Raw genomic sequence first — 22,966 nt, 5'->3', positions numbered from 1 at the left:
ACAGAAAGAAGATCTTCCATCCAAAACAACATTATCTTTCTTGCCTCGCTTCTTTTTCCAGTCATAATGTAGTAAGATACAGAATCTCTTGTAATAAATATGTACTCTTTTTTTACATGGCTTCTTTCACCCAGCAGACTTATTTTGATGGTCATCATGTTTTTGTGTGTACAGAGTAGTTTTTCATTGTACAGATGTACCACAATTAGTGTATCCATTTGGCTACTGAAGGGCATTTGGACTGTCTCCAAGTTTGGGCTATGACATATTATGAACATTCATGTTCAAATCTTTTTATGGACACAAACTTTAATTTCTCTTAGGTAAATTTCCTTCTGGGCTTCCCCAGGGGTAAAGAATCACCTGCAATGGAGGATATGCGGGTTTGATCCCTGGATCAGGAAGATCCTCTGGAGAAGGAAATGGCAACCCACTCCAACATTCTTGCTTGGGAAATCCCACTGACAGACAAGACTGGCGGGCTGTAGTCCATAGGGTCACAAAACAGTTGGACATGACTTAGCAATTAAACAACAACAATTTTCCTTCCACTTAAAGTGAAAAGGCTAAGTTATAGGGAAGATGTTTGACATTTAAGAAACTGCCCAATGGTTTCCATAGTGACTGTATCATCATTTCCACCAACGGTGTGTGAAAGATCCCATTTCCCAACATCAGTGCCAGCACTTGGTATGGCCAGTCTTTTACATTTTACCGTGCTGATAGACGTGAAGTACTACCTCATTGTGATTTTAACTTGCATTTACTCTGTGGCGAATGCTTTTGAACTTCTTTTCATGTCATCATTTGGTGATGCCTCTGTTCAAATCTTTTGACTTCTTTTAAAGTGAGTTGTTTTCTGATTACGGAGCTTTGAGAGGTCTTTATGTATTCTGCATAGAAGTCCTTTATCTTAAATTTGATTTGAAACTCCAACCTTTGCATCTTTTTATTCTAGAGCAACATCTTCCAAAGAACAGACCCTTTAAAATTAAAGTTCAATTGCATTTTAAAAAGTGAGTCATGCTTGAACTTCTCCCAATTCATCAGGAAAAGCAAGAAAGAGCTTCTTCAGGGAGTAAGAAAACTTCTGCCAGTTTACAGGCTACAGGGGAATCTAGGAACTCAAATTTCTCAGACATATTCATGAAAATATCCCCATTTCAAGTCTCAGTATTCCATTGTTTTATTTTTTATTATGATCCTTGACAGTAAAATAAGAGACTCATTAGAGATGTGTATCTGATATCCACTATACTTGTATTATCTTTAAAATTTAAATTTTGAGCTTGATACTAAATTCTTCTCTAGTCTCCTGGAATGTGAGACCACTTTTCTTCCATGAGCATGAATCATCTTCATCTTATTGATAACTGTCTGCCTCTTCCATCCCCTCCTCCACCACCCCCCAGACAGATAACCCCCTCTTAGAATAATTGGCGTGCGTTTGGTGAGCAACACTGGGAATTAAGGAGAGAAAGGGAAGGAGATGACAAGATTCATAAACATATAAACTTCAGGGTTAGAATCACGCTTAGATGACTTGGGATTTCCCCCCTATTATACTCTTGCGAGTCCTTGGACTGCAAGAAGATCCAACCAGTCCATGCTAAAGGAAGTCAGTCCTGAATATTAATTGGAAGGACTGATGCTGAAGCTGAAACTCCAATACTTTGGCCACCTGATGCAAAGGGCCAACTTATTAGAAAAGACCCAGATACTTTGAAATATTGAAGGCAAAAGGAGAAGATGGCAGCAGAGGATGAGATGGTTGGATGGCATCATCGACAAAATGGACATGAGTTTGAGCAAATCCAGGAGATGGTAGAGGACAAGGAAGCCTGATGTGCTAGAGTCCATGGGGTTGCAAAGAGTTGAACACAACTTAGCGACTGAACAACTTTCTCCAATACAAAAATTTTGTATAAGTTTGATGTTATTTTCTTTCTAAATTTTTGTATTAATATATCAGTAAGAGTCAGAATCACTTGTCTCCATGTGACCAAGGCTTTGATATGAACAGCCCTAAATGTAGTACTTCAGAAAACAGCTTGGGAGCCCAATCAAGATCTAAAAGCAGGGTCTTGCTGTTAATTTGTCCTTAGCTTCAGAATGGAGATTGATGACTATCTTAAGAAAGTACTGATTGGTTCATGACAGTTTCTTTGCTGTTGCCATCTGGTAGGCCGGTTTGGATGACTCACAGGAGATAATGGCCACACAGACCTGAAGATAATTGTCACATTACTCTTCAGATCTGACCAGACTTTTCCGTGGAAATGCTTTAGAGACTTATGGCCAAGAGGACCCATTTGGTGCAATTCTGGAATGACGCAAAGGTAGGAAGAACTCATGTTCTATTTCCAGCTTCTAGAAAGAGTTCTACATTGGGTTCTCAGTGAATGACATGCAGGGAGAGCATCTAGTACAGGCTGAGGTGGGAGTGAACTTGGGATGAGTAAGGATTCTTGTGACTGGGCTTTCAAAGGACAGATTCTAGTCTCTGTGGAAGGTGACTATTCAGGCTGTAGAATGGTGGCCTTCTCAACATCTGTCTCAAAAGGAAAACACTAACTTCCAGAGTACATGGAATAGCAAAGTCACATGGCACTGGTAGGAACAGAGGGAAGGGGAAAGATTAAAGGCTATTAATTCAATAGATCTATTTCCAACGATAACATAACCCTATTAAAGTGGACTCAGAAGGCCATTTTGGCATGCGTGGCACTTACTGGATTTCCCAGGTGGCTCAGTGGTAAAGAATCCACCTGTGAAAGCAGGAGATGGGGGTTCCATCCCTGGGTCAGAAAGATCCCCTGGAGGAGAAAATGGCAACACACTCCAGTATTCTCGCCTGGGAAATTCCATGGACAGAGGAGCCTGGCGGGCTGCAGTCCACGGGGTCGCCAAAGTGTCCGACGTGGCTGAGTACACACATGCAGGACTGAGAGGATAACTCAGGCACTTTAACTTACCCCCTCACAAAGTTGCTTCATGGTACCCATTCTTTCAAAGGTCATTTTTCAAGTCTAAAATAACGGAGTAGGAGAGTGAATCTGTTCTTTGTGAAATACTTGCATTTTACAGCAATGAAGATTGTGTCAAGAGACCAGAAGGAACAACAGTATGATTTTGCCTGGATTTTCTCCAGAAATAAATCATGCAAGTAAGCCGGATGGACGAGGTGAAGGACTTCCTGAAGGGGGAGTCCCAAATACTGGGGGTGAGTGACTTGACCTACAAGCATAATATTTGGGGAGATAGCCATTTCCAGAGAGAAGAAGGGATGTCCCTTCTGGTGCCTGAGGTGTGATTAACCTGACCTCCATAAACCTCACAGTACCTAGAAATAAATTTTTTAAAAAAATCAGAAGTGCCATCATCTAAAAGGAAAATGAATTTCTCTAGAGAGAGAGGAAGAAGAAAATTATCATGAAACCTCTTTAAACAGCCTTAAACTAGAGGAAAAGTGATAGATTCCCAGGGTGCTTTCCTGGGAGGCCTTTAAAATAATCAGGAGATGGGAAACAGCTATGTGTAAAGATCACAGATTTGTCTTCCTACCAACCCTCATGCTTCATACCCTGAACATCTTTTTCTCTCCCCAGGTGGCTCAGATCTTCACTGGTCTGATGAAAACATGCCTGTTTGTGACAGGTCTGTGTTTTTATCATCCTCTGACACTTACGTTCACTGGTGCTATCCCTTTATCGTGCTCCCAGGATACCCTGTGTGGGATCCTTATTTTAAGTATGTTGGAATAGCTCCACTTTCTCAATGGTAGAATTTTTCAAATCTTCCCTTCAGCCCTGTCTCTCAGACGCCAATCATGTACAGTTGCTGGCTCCTCGGGTTAAGAGGATTCTTCTGTCTCCATTTCTTCACACCTGGGGCTCTGTCTATTGCTGCTGGAAGAAAAATGACACTGGACCCGGTAAGTATTCCCCGTGCCTGAAAGCAAAATTAGAAGTGCTCCATCTCAAGGCAGAAGAAGTCATTAAGTTTTTTTTTTTTTTTTTTTTTTAACTGGAGCATAGTTGATTAACACTGTTGTGTTCGTTTCAGATATACGGCAAGATATATTCATTCTTTTTTCAGATTGTTTTTCCATATAGGTTATTACAGGATAATGAGTAGTGTTCCCTGTGCTATCCAGTATGTCCGTGTTGGTTATCTCTTTTAGATGTAGTAGTGTGTTTATGTTAATCCCAAGCCCCTAATTTACCCTCCCCACCATATTTCCCCTTTTGTAACCATAAACTCTTTTTTAAAATATATGAGTCTATTTATTTTGTAAATAAATTATAAAAATTTAATTTAAAAAAATTTAATTTTTAAAATTTAAATCTTATTTAAAAAATTAGATTCCACACGATTGACATCATATGTTTGTCTTTGACTCACCTCACTTAGTAAGAGCCCCTTTTGATTCTCTGAATCATCCAGGCTCTAGGAGGTCACTGCAAATTCTTCCATCAGGAAACTGAGGTTGGACCTCCTTTTCCTATTCCTATGGCGTGAGACTCCAGCCCTGGTATTTTTTTGTGAATATAAAATCCATTATTTTGGCAATACTCCTTTGTTCTCAGACCCTGGAAAGTAATTTGAGGATGAATCTTCAACCCCTTCAAAGTAAGTAAATGTGTTTTTGTTCTCAAGAAGGAGGAAAGACAGGAGACAGAGAAATGTAATGAGCACTTATTGTCTTCCAGATCAAAAGCAGCATGGGCGTGAACATCGTCAGAGTCATTCTAGGCACAGGGACACTCATCCTAACTGCAGAACTGGCTGCCGTGTCCGCCCCCGGAACCAAGTGCCTTGTTCTGGTAAGTGTTTCTGAACAGCTTTTATTTTCTGCTTACCTTCCCCTAAATTTATATTATATTATATACATGTATATTGGCCTGAGGTGATTGTCCTTCAACTGATCCTGCCCAGTGATCACAAAGAGATCTGGGGCTTTGATCTCCTGGGGAGAATGCTCGCCCCCTTTCTGACGGGCCCACTAGAATGGTTACCTTGTGTTCTAACAGCCTTCTCCGAACATGTTGATGTTAGGAGATGAGCCCTTAGGATATTTCTTCAAAGACTGCAGCTTCACGTTGAGATGGACCGGTGCTATTGTGGCTAAATTAGCTCCTTGTTCTTGGTGGGTGGGGGTTCAGGAGAGGGGAGTTGGAACACCAAGCCGAGATGGTTAGAGCTTCTTGTGTATATGCATATAAGGCCAGGACAGTGACATAACTTCCACAGACCTGGTTCTTCGCTCTTTGCTCAGTCGCTCAGTCATGTCCGACTCTTTGCAATCCCACGGACTGTAGCCTTCCAGGCTACTCTGTCCATGAGATTTTCCAGACAAGAATACTGGAGTGAGTTGTTACCTCCTACTCCAGAGTCTTTGCTCTTTACATGATGACAAAGTATGAATTCACACAGGAAGGTTATTATTAATATAAGGAAACTAACTTGAAATAGACAATAAACTAACAAGAAATAGAAATAGACAGCTGACAGAACTAGACAACAGAGAGAATTTATAAGCCAAGAAAACTATGGAAATATATCTGATTTGATCTCAATTACTCTAAAGATATTAAGTTCAAGAGTAAAATTCCTCTGAACCATCCTAGGATTTTCTTTTAATTCTTCTTTTTTAGTTTGGCATGAGAAAGAACTTATCTATTTCTGTAATGGAGAATGGGTCAGATTGAAGTCAGTATCTAAGGCTGATGGAAGTATCCACCTATCATAACATTTTTCTTTCCCTCTTTTGTTTCTTTTATTTCTTTGTAGAATCTGCTCCTCTTTAGAAGGTATTTGAGATTGTGATAATAGTCTCCTCCCTGCTGGACGCCTGCATCGCCCGCTCTCTCTCTGTGTTTGGGTGCAAAGTGACCTGTTTTGTCATCAGGGAAATTTTTGGGACCTGATTGAGGTTCAAATGAGTTGAGTCTGTGTTTTTGTTTCTCTCACTGTCTCTATCTAATGTGTCCTGGATGTGATCCTATGGTATAAAAAGGACACTAAGTAAAAAATTATCTGTAATGTATGGGCTTTAATTAGTGATAATGAATCAGTATTGGTTTCGTACTGATGGTGAGTCTGTGTTTTTATTTCCTCTCACTGTCTCTATCCTCCTCTTCAGACTAATGAGCAGGTTCAGTTCAGTTCAGTTGCTCAGTTGTGTCCGACTCTTTGCGACCCCATGAACCACAGCATGTTAGGCTTTCCTGTCCATCACCAACTCCCAGAGTTTACTCAAACTCATGTACATTGAGTCAGTGATGCCATCCAACCATCTCATCCTCTGTCGTCCGCTTCTCCTCCCACCTTCAATCTTTCCCAGCATCAGGGTCTTTTCCAATGAGTCAACTCTTCGCATGAGGTGGCCAAAGTATTGGAGTTTCAGCCTCAGCAACAGTCCTTCCAATGAACACCCAGGACTGATCTCCTTTAGGATGGACTGGTTGGATCTCCTTGCAGTCCAATCAAGAGTCTTCTCCAACACCACAGTTCAAAAGCATCAATGCTTTGGCACTCAGCTTTCTTTATAGTCCAACTCTCACATCTATACATGACCACTGGAAAAACCATAGCCTTGACTAGACGGACCTTTGTTGACAAAGTAATGTCTCTGCTTTTTAAAATGCTGTCTAGGTTGGTCATAACTTTCCTTCCAAGGAGTAAGCATCTTTTAATATCATGGCTGCAATCACCATCTGCAGTGATTTTGGAACCCCCCAAAAATAAAGTCAGGAAGAGAAGTGAGGAAAAGATTGCTAGGTACGTGAGTTCTTTCTGAAACTGGAGGAGACAGCAGAACACAAAAATAGAACTATGTCTGATGTTTCCAGAGCCTCTTAGCTCCTGTTGTATATTGGTTTTTGTCTAGCAAGGCGCCTACATCCCTGAAGGAAGGTATATTCATCTCTTAGGTCCCAGGATACAGAAAAGAGGTAGGGGTTCCCAGGATAATTGGGGATCCTTTTGGCTGAGGACATATGTGTCTAATGATATATATTGTTCTCAATTTCCACAGGTGGTGATTATCCAGTCAACGAATGGCAATGTGCTAACAGTAATAGACAATAGACCCTTATGATCATGTTTATGACAAGCTGAAGTTTCAGTAGAATAGTCCTTGATTTTTTAAAAAAATATTCCTCATTTTGTATCCCTGTGTGGATAATAATTTGCCCATCTGAAAGTGTCTAGTCTGCATGTGAACAGAGTTACACAAACTTGAGTAAAATATGTTTCTCCTTCTATTGACACTGATTTTGATTTTGAATTTCATCCTCCTATCATCCCCAACTGATCCTATGACTTATTTTAACTTTTAAAGGAACTATGACACACACAGAGAAATGAATAAATCATGGGTGTCACAGTTGACACATTTCAAAATGCTTGGGAAGTGAACATCCTTGATAGACCAGCACCTATTTAATGAATAGAAAATTACCAAATTCCAGAAGATGATGCTTGCCCCTTCCACTCACTGAGATCTCTCAGGGTAAATGCTATCTTGACTTTTGATGCCATTATGAATTTTGTCTGTTTTTAAATTTTGTAAAAGGGAATCTTATGATGTGTATACCTTTGGATCTGACACCTTTATTTTAATATATTTGTGAACGTCATTCATGCTGTTCAAACAAGCATGAGATAATGTCTGTTTGTTTATATCACTGCAAAATATTCTTTTCTAAAAATTCAAGTTTACCTATTTAAGTATTGATGAATATTTGAGATGCTTCTATTTGGGACTAGTGTTACCATGGAAATTTTATACATATACTTTGATACATACATGTGTAAAATTTCCCTGGGTGTGTATATAGTAGTGGAATTGCTAATTCATTTCCAAAGTGTTTGTGCATGCCTTCCATCAGTGCCTAAGAGTTCCATTACTGTATATCTCCACCAAGACTTGGTATTGTGTGCTTCTCATTTTAGTCATTAAACTGTAGTTGTAGAATACTGTAATCCTTTTAATAGTATTTACTTTTATAACACCTTTAAATTCAGTTCAATCACTCAGTCATGTCTGACTCTTTGCGACCCCATGGACTGCAGCACACCAGGCCTCCCTGTCCATCACCAACTTCCAGAGTTTACTCAAGCTCGTGTCCATTGAGTCGGTGATGCCATCCATCCATCTCATCCCCTGTCGCCACCTTCTCCTCCTGCCTTCAATCTTTCCCAACATCAGGGTCTTTTCAAATGAGTCAGCATCAGGTCTTCACATCAGGTGGCCACAGTACTGGAGTTTCAGCTTCAGCATCAGTCCTTCCAATGAACACCCAGGACTGATCTCCTTTAGGATGGACTGGTTGGATTTCCTTGCAGTCCAAGGGACTCTCAAGAGCCTTCTCCAACACTGCAGTTCAAAAACATCAATTCTTTGGCACTCAGCTTTCTTTATAGTCCAACTCTCACATCCATACATGACCACTGAAAAAACCATAGCCTTGACTAGACAGACATTTCTTGGCAAAGTAATGTCTCTGCTTTTTAATATACTGTCTAGGTTGGTCATAGCTTTCCTTCCAAGGAGTAAACATCTTTTAATTCATGGCTGCAGTCATCATCTGCAGTGATTTTGGAGCCACCCCCCCCCAAAAAAAAAGTCTGCCACTGTTTCCACTGTTTCCCCATCTATTTCCCACAAAGTGATGGGACCAGATGCCATGATCTTAGTTTTCTGAATGTTGAGCTTTAAGCCAACTGTTTCGCTCTCCTCTTTCACTTTCATAAAGAGGCCCTTTAGTTCTTCTTCACTCTCTGCCATAAGGGTGGTATCATCTACATATCTGAGGTTATTGATAGGTAATTGATATTTCTCCCGGCAATCTTGATTCCAGCTTGTGCTTCCTCCAGCCCAGCGTTTCTCATGATGTACTCTGCATAGAAGTTAAATAAGCAGGGTGACAATATACAGCCTTGACATTCTCCTTTCCCGATTTGGAACCAATCTGTTGTTTCATGTCCAGTTCTAATTGTTGCTTCCTGACCTGCATACAGGTTTCTCAAGAGACAGGTCAGGTGGTCTGGTATTCCCATCTCTTTCAGAATTTCCCACGGTTTATTGTGATCCACACAGTCGAAGGCTTTGGCATAGTCAATAAAGCAGAAATAGATGTTTTTCTGGAACTCTCTTGATTTTTCGATGATCCAGCAGATGTTGGCAATTTGATCTTTGGTTCCTCTGCGTTTTCTAAAACCAGTTTGAACATCTGGAAGTTCACGGTTCATGTATTGTTGAAGCCTGACTTAGAGAATTTTGAGCATTACTTTACTAGTGTGTGAGATGAGTGCAATTGTGTGGTAGTTTGAGCATTCTTTGGCATTGTCTTTGTGATTGGAATGAAAACTGACCTTTTCCAGTCCTTTGGCCACTGCTGAGTTTTCCAAATTTGCTGGCATATTGAGTACAGCACATTCACAGCATCATCTTTCATTTGAAATAGTTCAACTGGAATTCCATCACATCCACTAGCTTTGCTCGTAGTGATGCTTTCTAAGGCCCATTTGACTTCACGTTCCAGGATGTCTGGCTCTAGGTGAGTGATCACACCATCGTGATTATCTGGGTTGTGAAGATATTTTCTGTACAGTTCTTCTGTGTATTCTTGCCACCTCTTCTTAATCTCTTCTGCTTCTGTTATGTCCCTACCATTTCTGTCCTTTATTGAGCCCAATTTTGCATGAAATGTTCCCTTGGTATCTCTAATTTTCTTGAAGAGATCTCTAGTCTTTCCCATTCTATTGTTTTCCTCTATTTCTTTGCATTGATCGCTGAGGAAGGCTTTCTTTTCTCTCCTTGCTATTCTTTGGAACTCTGCATTCAAATGGAAATATCTTTCTTTTTCTTCTTTGCTTTTTGCTTCCCTTTTTTCCACAGCTATTTTTAAGGCCTCCTCAGACAGCCATTTTGCTTTTTTGCATTTCTTTTTCTTGGGGATGGACTTGATTCCTGTCTCCTGTACAATGTCACCAACCTCCGTTCATCAGGCTCTCTGTCTGTCAGATCTAGTCCCTTAAATATATTTCTCACTTTTACTGTATAGTCATAAGGGATTTGTATGACCTCAAATCAAACCCCTGAATGGTCTAGTGGTTTTCTCCACTTTCTTCAATTTAAATCTGAATTTGGCAATAAGGAGTTCATGATCTGAGACACAGTCAGCTCCCGGTCTTGTTTTTGCTGACTGTAGAGAGCTTCTCCATTTGACTGCAAAGAATATAATCAATATGTTTTTGGTGTTGACCATCTGGTGATGTCCGTGTGTAGAGTCTTCTCTTGTGTTGTTGGAAGATGGTGTTTGCTATGACCGTGTGTTCTCTTGGCAAAACTCTCTTAGCCTTTCCCCTGCTTCATTCTGTACTCCAAGGCCAAATTTGCATGTTACTCCAGGTGTTTCATGATTTCCTACTTTTGCATTCCAGTCCCCTATAATGAAAAAAGGACATCTTTTTTGGGTGTTAGTTCTAGAAGGTCTGGTAGGTTTTCATAGAACTGTTCAATTTCAGCTTCTTCAGCATTACTGGTTGGGGCATAGACTTGGATTACCGTGATATTGAATGGTTTGCCTTGGAAATGAACAGAGATCATTCTGTCGTTTTTGAGATTGCATCCAAGTACTGAATTTCAGACTCTTTTGTTGACCGTGATGGCTACTCCATTTCTTCTAAGGGATTCCTGCCCACAGTAGTAGATATAATGGTCATCTGAGTTAAATTCACCCCTTCCAGTCCATCTTAGTTTGCTGATTCCTAGAATGTCGATGTTCACTCTTGCCATCTCCTGTTCGATCACTTCCAACTTGCCCTGATTCATGGACCTAACATTCCACCTTCCTATGCAATATTGCTCTTTACAGCATTGGATCTTGCTTCTATCACCAGTCCCATCCACAACTGGGTGTTGTTTTTGCTTTGGCTCCATCCCTTCATTCTTTCTGGAGTTATTTCTCCACTGATCTCCAGTAGCATATTGGGCACCTACCAACCTAGGGAGCTCCTCTTTCAGTATCCTATCATTTTGCCTCCTCATGCTGTTCATGGGGTTCTCAAGGCAAAAATACTGAAGTGGGTTGCCATTCCCTTCTCTAGTGGAGCACATTCTGTCAGACCCCTCCACCATGACCCGACCATCTTAGGTGGCCCCACACGGCATGGCTTAGTTTCACTGAGTTAGACAAGGCTGTGGTCCATGTGATCAGATTGGCCTGTTTTCTGTGACTGTGGTTTCAGTCTGTCTGCCCTCTGATGTCCTCTCTCAGCACCTACCATCTTACTTGGGTTTCTCTTACTTCAGACGTGGGCATCTCTTCACGGTTGCTCCAGCAAAGCGGAGCCGCTGCTCCTGACCTTGGACATGGGGTAGCTCCTCTCGGCCGCCGCCCCTGACCTTGGATGTGGGGTAGCTTCTCTCCAAGCTCATATAACAGAATTGATTTTCTCTCCACAGTGGAATCAGGACAACTTATTTCTACTTTGAGACAGCAGGAGAGCTATCTCTGAAGTTTTAAGGCTCTTCTAAAGAGTTCACGTGATTGGGTCAAGCTCATCTAGGAAAATGCCATTTTTGATCAACTCAAAGGCAACTGATGAGTAACCTGCTCACAGGAGGGACAGCCCATCCTCTACACAGGTCCACCCGGAACTCAAGAGGAGGGACTCATACAGGGACATGGGTCACCTGGGGTTATCTTAGAATTCTGCCGACCACGATGCATAAAGAAAGGCTATTTTTCTCCATCCTTGTTACCTCAGAGGGCATCCCCTCTTGGTCCAGATTGGAGAATACTTCACGGCGCAGAGATCCCGGAGACTGCCAGATGTTACTCCGTCATCCGATGAGAGGACCCTTCCCTGGGCCTCTGAAGAAAGTCAGGGCTTCAGACTCCTCTGTCAGTGTGGGCACACATCTCTTACCTCGAGACCTGCTCAGATCCTCCTGACTGCTAAGCAGAAAGAAGGTGAGACAGGGAGGGTTAGGAAATGGGAGCAGAGAGAGCGCAGGTGCTAGGATGAGTGGGGAAGTATTCCTTAAAGAATTAGGGGTTCCACAGTGAGAAAATGGACATAAAACCCCCAAGACATGTTCATTAACTTCCTTACCCAAAAGCCCAGGTGTAGACCTGGGCTGCCCAAAGTCAAATGGCAAATCAGTAATTGTCTAGTGAGCTCATTTTCTGTTCCTTTTCTACACCATTCTGTTCATCTCTACTTCCTTTTGGGGCTTCCATGCTGCACCTCAACCTTCAACCCCACAGCGTTTCCTCATAGAAGAGAGATCGACTAATTATGTCAACTTTGTTAGTTAACTTTTGCATTTTAAGACCCTAGAAGGTAGTGTTTCTCAGCAATTTCTATTGACTTTGTGATTTTGCTAAGTGAGGCATTTCGTTTTCATAAAGTGAAGCATCTGCACATGGGGACAGACTCTTTTGTAACGCTCTTGTCACGATATCTGTGCCTGTGTTTCCTTCTGCTCCTAGAGTCATTTCACAGTAGGAAATGTTGCTCCCACTAACCCCCCTGGGGACAGAGCTGGGGAGTGTGCACCCCAAGGAGCAGTGGCTCTGGGGCACGTAATGCCTGGTCCTTATCTCGTTCTGGTCCTCCCGCCTCCCTCCCTCTCCCTCAAACACGCCAGTTCACACTGAGTTTGTGGAGGAAGGACCAGCGTTTTCCTTAGCTTCCGATGATTCCTCCCATCCTGGGTCAGTAGGGTTTTTGCAGCGCTGCAGTCACGGCAAGCAGATCAGTGATTTGGGTGTGCTGCTGCCGTCAGCTTCTTCCTGGTTTGGAAGAAGCGCCCTGTTTTCCAGCGATGCTCTGCTTCACCCGGTGTGTTGGGCATCATCGTCCACGTGTAAGATGGGCCCACCTGGAAGCCCACAGCTGCAGCGGCCACATCTCATGCCAAAGCCATCACCCGAGGTTCTTCTTCACTCTAGCCTGATCTAAGGAATACTTGAGAAACTCAACTAAATAGACCCCGAGACCGAATTCAGAGAAGACAGCATTGACTCTAATAATGACGAGACTGTGTAGACAGGAGAGAAGCCCTGAGGTTGTCTGGGTGACTCACCTATGGCATTTCTGTTGGTTCCACAGGCTGCGTCCGTTCTGCCAGCAAATCCTCACACAGCAGAGACAGCATCTCCTGCACCTTTCACAAGAGGTCTGATGCCACCAGACCAACAGAAAAGCGTTCCAGAAGACCTATCCCCACAGTAATGGAAGAACTACACCTGGAGAGTTCCAGGATCTTGTAATCATATATATATGAATCATGTTCTTATTTTCTCCAAGAACTCAACTACTGATTTAACTAGCTCTTTATAAACAATAGGACACATTAAAAAAAAACCATGCATTTAATGAGTCAATGTCACTGCCTCTTTTCTCAGATATATATATGTATATCTTTCTTGTAATATATTTATATCCATTCATCTTGGCTCCTTAGGTTGGCTCCTTGGTTCCTTAGGATCCTTAGTTCATTTCCATACATTAGCTTTGTGAGTTATGCTTTAATACACATGGAAATGCAAATGTCTCTTTGAGATATCGTGTTCCTTTTCTTTGAATATATATGGATCATTCTTGAACAACACAGGATGCTTTGAACTGTGCTGCTGGAGAAGATTCTTGGGAGTCCCAGGGACTGCAAAGAGATCAAAGCATACAATTCTAAAGGAAATCAACCCTGAATATTCATTGGAAGGACTGATGCTGAAGCTGAAGCTCCAATACTTTGGCCACCTGATGCGAAGAGCCACCTCACTGGAAAAAGCCCTAATACTCGGGGAAATTGAGGGCAGGAGGAGAAGGGGACGACAGAGGATGAGATGTCTGGATGGCATCACCGACTCAGTGGACGTGCGTTTGAGCAAGCTCCTAGAGACAGTGGAGGACAGAGGACCTGGCGTGCTGCAGCCCACGGGGCGGCAAAGAGCCTCACGGTACTTACCGGCTGAAGAACAGCCGTGTGAAAAGGGTGAGAAAACTCACGTCACTTAGAACGGTGCCTAGCAGGCATTTCACCGCGCTCTCCAGGCGTCCTTCCCTCCCCGTCCTCTATCTGCTGCCTTGCTTCCTAGACGGCAAAGCTAGTCCCCTGCTTCCACCAGCTGACTCCTTTATTTTCTCCAAAGAACTCAGCCCTCTCCACTACGCCCTACCCAGCCCCACCACCAGCCCCACTCAAGTGAGTTCCTGGTAAACTCCTGCAAGGTCTAGCAGAGGAGAGCAGTACAGTGAGCCCCCCACACACGGACCTTCACATCGCCGACTTTGACAAGGTGAGAATGTGTGTTCACACGTCCAACCCTGCAGGTCAGTTCTGCTGGAGGAGACACTGTTGGTTTATGAGGCTCAGAACCTCATAGACCATTGCAGGAAGGCCGCCGCAGCCGTTCAGATTGCAGTCCAGCGCTGCCGCCTCATCCGAGACGGGGAAGAGAGACCCACACGGCCCTGGATCGTTTTTCTCAAGCGGGTAGATAAGGAGCTGAGTCCAGCAGGGAACCAGGACCCGTGCCGTCAGGGTCAGGCGTGAACACGTGTGCGCTCGCCCCCGTCTCCTAAGGCTGCCCACCCTGCAGCTCTGCCGTCCCCCCTCCTCCGCCTCCTCCGTCAGTGACTCTGCCCACCTGTTCGCTCGATGCCAGCCTCCGTGTGCCACTGTTGTTTACTGTACTACTGTAATTTCCAAGGTACTCTATGGTGAGGTTAAAAAGTTTTACTTTTTGTGCTTGTTTTTCATGTATTATTTGTCAGAAAAGTATTATAAATTCATTACCGTACAGTGCTATGTATCAGGGGCTTCCCTGATAGCTCAGCTGGTAAAGAATCCACCTGCAAGGCAGGAGACCCCGGTTCGATGGGTTGGGAAGATCCCCTGGAGAAGGGAAACGCGACCCACTCCAGTAGAATCCCGTGGACTGTATATGTCGGAAAGTGTGCATCTTAGTTCTTCTCATCTTGTTGTTTAGGCGCTAAGTCATGTCCACCAGGCTCCTCTGTCCATGGATTTCCCAGGCAAGAATCCTGGAGTGGGCTGCCATTTCCTTCTCCAGGGGTCTTCCCGACAGAGGGATTGACCTGTGTCTCCTGCTTGGCAGGTGGATCCTCTACCACTGAGCCACTGAGGAAGCCGCTTTCAATCTTAGATAACAATAAGTGTTCCATCTGCTTTCTGACAGCTGCACGTACACATTTGTGTGCATGCACACGGGCATACACGCACACACAGACACACACCCACAAACGAGGGTGCAGGTGGAACAATGCAGGAATCTAAGAGGCCCCACCCGTTGAGTTTTGCCACCTACAGGGTCCAGGGTACTTTTTACAACTGCCCAGCAGATGGCAGCAAAGGAAGGGCCGTTTTCTCTGATCCGGCCTCGGAAGGCACGGTGAAGCTGGTGACTCGTGGTCCATCCGGGGGTAACGGGCCTTACGTGGGAAGGACGTCTGCCCAGTTTCATCTGAGGCCCAGAGACAGTAGATAGCACAGCGTCATACCAAACACAGGCGGTGGGATGGCTGTGCCCCGGGAACACGCCATTTTCAGATTAGACTTTTCTGGAGCAGTATTTTATTATCAGTATTTAGAATTGCTTACACATGGATGATGAAGGGTAGATGACAGTTCAGCTACTGTTTAAAAGCTTCCCCAGACCGTGTTCTTCCTTATGACCTGCACCTGGGGAGGCCACTTCCATCACCCCGTTCTTGCCACTGACAATCACTCCCAATTTACAACTTGAAATGCATTCTCCCAAGATAAAACTACAGAAGAATAGCCAGGTGGCTTTCTCAACTCTTCCAGAAAATAAACTTGAGGACTGAGAAGGAACCAAGAGAACGTCATAAGAAACGGACTGTTATCTGAAAGGGCTTCCCAGGTGGAGCTACCGGTAAAGGATGCGCCTGCCAAAGCGGGAGAGACAGGAGACCAGGGATCGCTCTCTGGGTCGGAAAGGTCCCCTGGAGGAGGTCATGGCAACCCAGTCCACTGTTCTTGCCTGCAGAGTCCATGGACAGAGGAGGCTGGAGGGCTACAGTCCAGGGCCGCAGAGTCAGACACCACCGAAGCGACTTAGCACTCACACACATATTGTTCGAAAACTTTGCTGCAGAACTCCATTGGAAGAAGCTTGCTGGAGTTCTGTGGGGCTTTACCCCTCCTCAAGGCTGGGTCCGTGAGACAGGCCGCCGCGGGACCACGTGGGGGTCTAGCGTAGATCGTCACCGCGGACGTGAGTCTAGCGCTCTGGGAGGAACCAAAACAGGCCACGGCTGGGGCTTCTGACTCTGATGGCCAGTGTCTGTTCCGATCGCTGCAGGACCCATCGCCGCAGCCTTGGAGGTTTGAGACAGCACAAGAAAGCGGCTGTGGCTGACAGGCTGCTCTGCCTCTAGATCTCACAAGGCTGCAGGACTCATGGCCAGGTGTTGGCAGGGTTTCGATCTCAACTGAGGCTTGGCTGGAGAAGGATTCACTCTCAAGCTTCCCCTGTTGTTGACAGGATCCAGTTCCTTGTAGCTGTAGGACCAAGGGCCCCGCGTTCCCGCTGGCGGTCCATGCAGGCTGTTGGCTAAGGCCGCCCTCAACACCTGAAGGCGTCCCCAGCCCCCTGCTACGTGGAGGTCCCCAGCACGGCTGCCTGCTTCCTCTGAGCCGGCCGTGGAGGGGAAGAGACCCCGGGGGCTTCCCTGCGGGTCGGGCGTTAAGAAGCTGCCTACTAATGCGGGCGACTGGGTCGGACCCCGGGTCTGGGAAGGTTCCAGACGCCACAGGGCAACTAAGGCCGTGCGCCGCAGCTGCTAGCCCGCAAGCCGCGAGGACCGCGCCAGGAGATGCTGGCACAGCGCGAGGCCGGAGGGCTGGGATGAGTGGGGGCCACCTGCCGCAAGGAGCGGAGGCGGAGCACAGCCAGGAAGGCGCGGCGCACTCGAAAATAAACTAAAACATAAAGATGGCTGTGAAATTACTAATTCAGTGGTTAGGAATAACAACGAAATAATTAAAAATAAAAATAGAGAAGCCAGAACGACAGGTGCTACGGTCCTCGGTAATATAATAGGGCACCCCCACGCACACACCTCCCGACCCCTTGGCCATTCTCTGCTTGTTCAGAGCGAGTCACAGGTCCCGCTGTCCACAGTCGAGGGGAAGCCTTCCCCAAAGGGCCCGAGTGCCAGGAGGCAGGGGCCATCAGAGCCACCCCAGGGCCGTCTGCCTCCACTGAGCAGGGGAGGAAGGTCGTCCTGGGACAGCCTCCCGCCACAGGGAAGCCACGGGAGAGAGGCAACGCCTGGGTGGCCTTAGACTTTGCCCCAGGAGGACATTAGGGGGAGAAGACCTGGAAGAGACGGAGGCTGGAAAACGCCGATGGACACTCAGGGTGGGACATGGGAGGAGTTGTGAGCACTGAGGAAGTGGATTAGAATAAAAGGATGCACAGCCAAGGAATCCCAGCCGCGGAGCCCCAAAGCCATCAGCTCCACCAGCTGGACAGCAAGCTGGGGAAGCAGCAGTCCAGGAGACTCTTCCTGCCCCTCAGCTGTCCTCGTCCTGCTCTGCACGCTGCAAGGACCGGAAAGTCCTCTCAGCAAGCTAGAGACGATGGTTAAAAACAGAACCTCTCTCTCCTCCCCATGATGGGAGCTGCCTCAAGCAGCTCCAACTTCCCTGTAAATGCCCGACTTTCTATTCTTGCATAAGACAGTACAGTTTAATGCTAAAGTGATGAGAATTCTCCACTTGCTGACAGTAACTTATCTTAGATTTTAAACAGAAAGCTGAGGAGAACCGCACTGAGGGGTTTACGAAGGACAGTTGTGGGGAAAGAATGAGGTTGTTTTCCTTGGATTCTGTGAGCCCAGCTTATTCAATTACAAGTTGCAAAGATTCTGAAAACCCAAATAGGAGAAAAAGCAGTATATTATTTTTCTGTTCTTCATATTGCCTAAATTCATGCTTTAGGAATTCAGCTATTAAATTCCTTAATACTGTGTGATACTCTTTAAAAATAAAATGGGAATTTTCAAGGGCTCTGTCTTAGAAAAAGTGTTCTACCCCTAAATTCCATACTTAAAGAGCCGTAATTGTAAACCAGTTGTAATATTATTTACTTACTTTAAGTAACCCATTTTTTTTCTATTTAATTCATACCTTTAAAAATAAACCAAATACCACCCTGGTACATTTTTATGCAGTATTTTTTTTACAGTAAAAGGTAACCACAAATAAATGTAATTTAAATAAAAAAATCATTATAGTTTAAGTAAATAAATATCTGTAACAATGCACCTAGTTGACAAATGACAAGAATAAATGTGATTATAATTGGTTAGAGGTGAAGTGATTTTGTCTGAATATTACTTACTTAAAATGAAGGTGACATTTCATAACAATCTCTTTAAAAATTTGCCCACTTTTCCCTGGTGGCTCAGATGGTAAAAAAGTCAGCCTACAGTGCAGGAGACCCTTAACCAATACTGAAAATCTCAAATCACGTGTGGAATCAGAAGCTTCAAAACATCTTAATTCCGTTATCTCATAAGATTTGACATGTGTGTCAAAGAGTCAAATAAATATCACTACAGGGCACCCAAAATAAAGAAATAAGTAAAGCTGAGTTTGTGTGTTTATACATGCACCCAGAAAGGAAACAAACCAGAGAGGAAATTCATTACTCAGTGAAGGGAAAGTCAGGAGTTTGTCAACTGGGTGTAAGAAGGACATTTCATACTGTTTATGCAGAGTAAGGAGACTGAAAACTAAAACTATGGGTGGGAAATATGAGTTGTTTAGAAGTCCTGTTGTGCATAGCTGATAATCATTTATCAGCTTCAGGAGGCTGAATCAGTTGTAATGAGACATACTCAGCTTTATTTCCTAGAGATATTTACCTTTTATACTCAAAATTAATTGCTAGCCAAAATGATAGGAAACACTGACAAACAAGTTTTGGGTTTTAAAATACCATTAAAATCTGACATAATACAGGTGTTGTATATTTAAAAATGAAAGATACAATTCTTCCAAGTGTATTTTATAGCAATCTGCAAAGTGATGGTAAAATGGCCCCATATCTATTCACTGCTACTAGCTTGTTTAAGAAAATACTTAGGAAGTAGACTTATTAAGTCTTCAATGTTTCATTTCATAATTTTTCAAACATTTTCCACTAAATCTTCAAAGGCAGGTGATTCTGTCGGTTTCGGCCCACTGGTGCACCTGTCGTTCTCAGTTTGGACTGCTATAAAAAAAATGTCTCAGACAGTGCGGTGTTAGCAACAGGCGTAGGCTTCCCACACTTCTGGAGGCTGGGAGGTGCAAGGTCGGATGCCGGCAGATTTGGTGTCTGGAGAGAGCGCTCTTCTTGGTTTGCAGGTACCCCCTTCTTGTGTCCTCTGATGGCAGAGAGAGAGGGAGTTCTGGTCTCTTCCTGTTTATAAGGACACTAATCGCTTCATCTCAAACTGATGGCCTTCCAAAGCTTCCGCCTCCTAATACCAAGTAAACTGGGGGGAGCACAAGCATTCAGTCTGTAGAACACAGTCTGGCACAGAAAAGGCACTCAAAAAAGCCAGTTGCACGAAAAGCAAGGCCCATTACTTTTCCATTGGGAAATTTCTTGGAAGGATTGCTGTGTCCCTACACCTCTTCAGGAAGGCTTTCTGTGAAGTTCCATGGCCTGACAGAGCTGCTGAGAGCGGCGTGAAAGCGACCCCGCCTTCCGCAGTGCCCCTGCTCTGTCTGGGCACGAGTGTGCCAAGGGCGCAGGCGCTCAGCCTGGTCACCGTCGGAGGCAGTCTCACTCTTTGTCCGATTTTGCACCAGTGGACGGTCAGTCCCGGTGGCTGTGTTGATCCAGGCCATTACCAAATAACAATTTGTTCACATCTGACTTGGAAGGAAAGTTTTCACAAAAGGACTGAGTTTAGCTGTCCCAATCAAGATATACATGCTAAGTACAGTTCAGTCGCTCAGTCGTGTCCGACTCTATGCAACCCCATGAACCGCAGCATGCCAGGCCTCCCTGTCCATCACCAACTCCCAGAGTTTACTCAGACTCCTGTCCATCGAGTCGGTGATGCCATCCAGCCATCTCATCCTCTGTCGTCCGCTTCTCCTCCTGCCCCCAATCCCTCCCAGCATCAGGGTCTTTTCCAATGAGTCAGCTCTTCGCATGAGGTGGCCAAAGTACTGGAGTTTCAGCTTCAGCATCAGTCCTTCCAATGAACACCCAGGACTGATCTCCTTCAGGATGGACTCATTGGATCTCCTTGCTGTCCAAGGGACTCTCAAGAGTCTTCTCCAACACCACAGTCCAAAAGCATCAATTTTTCAATGCTCAGCTTTCTTCACAGTCCAACTCTCACATCCATACATGACCACTGGAAAAACCATAGCCTTGACCAGACAGACCTTTGTTGGCAAAGTAATGTCTCTGCTTTTTAATATGCTGTCTAGGTTGGTCCCAACTTTCCTTCCAAGGAGTAAGCGTCTTTTAATTTCATGGCTGCAGTCACCATCTGCAGTGATTTTGGAGCCCCCAAAAATAAAGTCTGACACTGTTTCTGTTTCCCCATCTATTTCCCATGAAGTGATGGGACCAGATGACATGATCTTAGTTTTCTGAATGTTGAGCTTTAAGCCAACTTTTTCACTCTCCTCTTTCACTTTCATCAAGAGGCTCTTTAGTTCCTCTTCACTTTCTGCCATAGGGGTGGTGTCATCTGCATATCTGAGGTTATTGATATTTCTCCCGGCAATCTTGATTCCAGCTTGTGCTTCTCCCAGCCCAGCATTTCTCATGATGTACTCTGCATAGAAGTTAAATAAGCAGGGTGACCATATACAGCCTTAATGTACTTCTTTTCCTATTTGGAACCAGTCTGTTGTTCCATGTCCAGTTCTAACTGTTGCTTCCTGACCTGCATACAGGTTTCTCAAGAGGCAGGTCAGCTGGTCTGGTATTCCCATCTCTTTCAGAATTTCCCACAGTTTATTGTGATCCACACAGTCGAAGGCTTTGGCATAGTCAATAAAGCAGAAATAGATGTTTTTCTGGAACTCTCTTGATTTTTCGATGATCCAGCAGATATTGGCAATTTGATCTCTGGTTCCTCTGCCTTTTCTAAAACCAGTTTGAACATCTGGAAGTTCACGGTTCACGTATTGCTGAAGCCTGGCTTGGAGAATTTTGAGCATTACCTTACTAGCATGTGAGATGAGTGCAATTGTGCGGTAGTTTGAGCATTCTTTGACATTGATTCTTAGGGATTGGAATGAAAACTGACCTTTTCCAGTCCTCTGGCCACTGCTGAGTTTTCCAAATTTGCTGGCATATTGAGTGCAGCACTTTCACAGCATCATCTTTCAGGATTTTAAATAGCTCAACTGGGATTCCATCACCTCCACTAGCTTTGTTCATAGTGATGCTTTCTAAGGCCCACTTGACTTCACATTCCAGGATGTCTGGCTCTAGGTGAGTGATCACACCATTGTGGTTATCTGGGTTGTGAAGATCTTTTTTGTACAGTTCTTCTGTATATTCTTGCCACCTCTTCTTAATATCTTCTGTTTCTGTTAGGTCCATACCATTTCGGTCCTTTATCAAACCCATCTTTGCCTGAAATGTTCCTTTGGTATCTCTAATTTTCTGAAGAAATCTCTAGTCTTTCCCATTCTGTTGTTTTCCTCTATTTCTTTGCATTGATTGCTGAGGAAGGCTTTCTTATCTCTCCTGGCTATTCTTTGGAACTCTGCATTCAAATGGGAATATCTTTCCTTTTCTTCTTTGCTTTTCACTTCTCTTGTTTTCACAGCTATTTGTAAGGCCTCCTCAGACAGTCATTTTGCCTTTTTGCATTTCTTTTCCATAGGGACGATCTTGATCCCTATCTCCTGTACAATGTCACGAACCTCCATCCATAGTTCATCAAGCTCTATATCTATCAGATCTAGTCCCTTAAATCTATTTTTCATTTCCACTGTATAGTCATAAGGGATTTGATTTAGGTCATACCTGAATGGTCTAGTGATTTTCCCTACTTTCTTCAGTTTAAGTCTGAATTTGGCAATAAGGAGTTCATGATCTGAGACACAGTGAGCTCCCGGTCTTATTTTTGCTGACTGTATAGAGCTTCTCCATCTTTGGCTGCAAAGAATATAATCAATCTGATTTTGGTGTTGACCATCTGGTGATGTCCATGGGTAGAGTCTTCTCTTGTGTTGTTGGAAGAAGGTGTTTGCTATGACCAGTGCATTCTCTTGGCAAAACTCTATTAACCTTTGCCCTGCTTCATTCTGTACTCCAAGGCCAAATTTGCCTGTTATTCCAGGTGTTTCTTGACTTCCTACTTTTGCATTCCAGTCCCCTATAATGAAAAGGACATCTTTTTTGGGTGTTAGTTCTAAAAGGTCCTATAGGTCTTCATAGAACCATTCAACTTCAGCTTCTTCAGCATTACTGGTTGGGGCAGAGGCTTGGATTACCGTGATAGTGAATGGTTTGCCTTTGAAATGAACAGAGATCATTCTGTAGATAGCCAACAAAGACCTATTGTATAGCACAGGGAGCTCTACTCAATATTCTATGATAACCTAAATGAGAAAGGAATCTGGAAAAGAACAGATATGTGTGCACACATAACTGAATCACTTTGCTGTCCACCTGAAACTAACCAACACTGTTAATCAACTAGATGTCAACATTAAAAAATTACAAAAAAGAAATACAGCGCCTAATAAAAATATATATTAAAAAAAGAAAAGAGGATCGGGAAAGCAAGTTCCCAGCACCACACAGCTGGCAGTAAGTCACATATCTGATATAACTTAGGCTAACAGTCAGGAGACGAAAATCTCCCAATGTGAGGCTGGGGTAAAGATCCTTTAACTTTCCTTCTGCCGTCATGATGTGAG

The 22,966-nt window shown here is 44.0% G+C and overlaps 2 long non-coding RNA genes across 2 annotated transcripts; both read left to right on the top strand.

Moving 5' to 3' along the window:
* Positions 1-2,257: 2,257 nt before the first annotated feature.
* On the top strand, positions 2,258-3,653 carry LOC136175098 (uncharacterized). Its single transcript, XR_010664431.1, has 3 exons — positions 2,258-2,339; positions 3,088-3,223; positions 3,609-3,653. It is a non-coding gene; the product is annotated as an uncharacterized lncRNA (long non-coding RNA).
* A 963-nt stretch (positions 3,654-4,616) lies between these two features.
* On the top strand, positions 4,617-5,981 carry LOC136174172 (uncharacterized). The gene is made up of 3 exons (XR_010664383.1): positions 4,617-4,632; positions 4,713-4,826; positions 5,794-5,981. It is a non-coding gene; the product is annotated as an uncharacterized lncRNA (long non-coding RNA).
* Positions 5,982-22,966: the final 16,985 nt, after the last annotated feature.

Source organism: Muntiacus reevesi, chromosome 9 (genome assembly GCF_963930625.1).
Source record: "Muntiacus reevesi chromosome 9, mMunRee1.1, whole genome shotgun sequence".
NCBI lineage: Eukaryota > Metazoa > Chordata > Mammalia > Artiodactyla > Cervidae > Muntiacus > Muntiacus reevesi.
The sequence above is the reverse complement of the archived record's forward strand: the minus strand, read 5'-3'. Positions and strand labels throughout refer to the sequence as shown.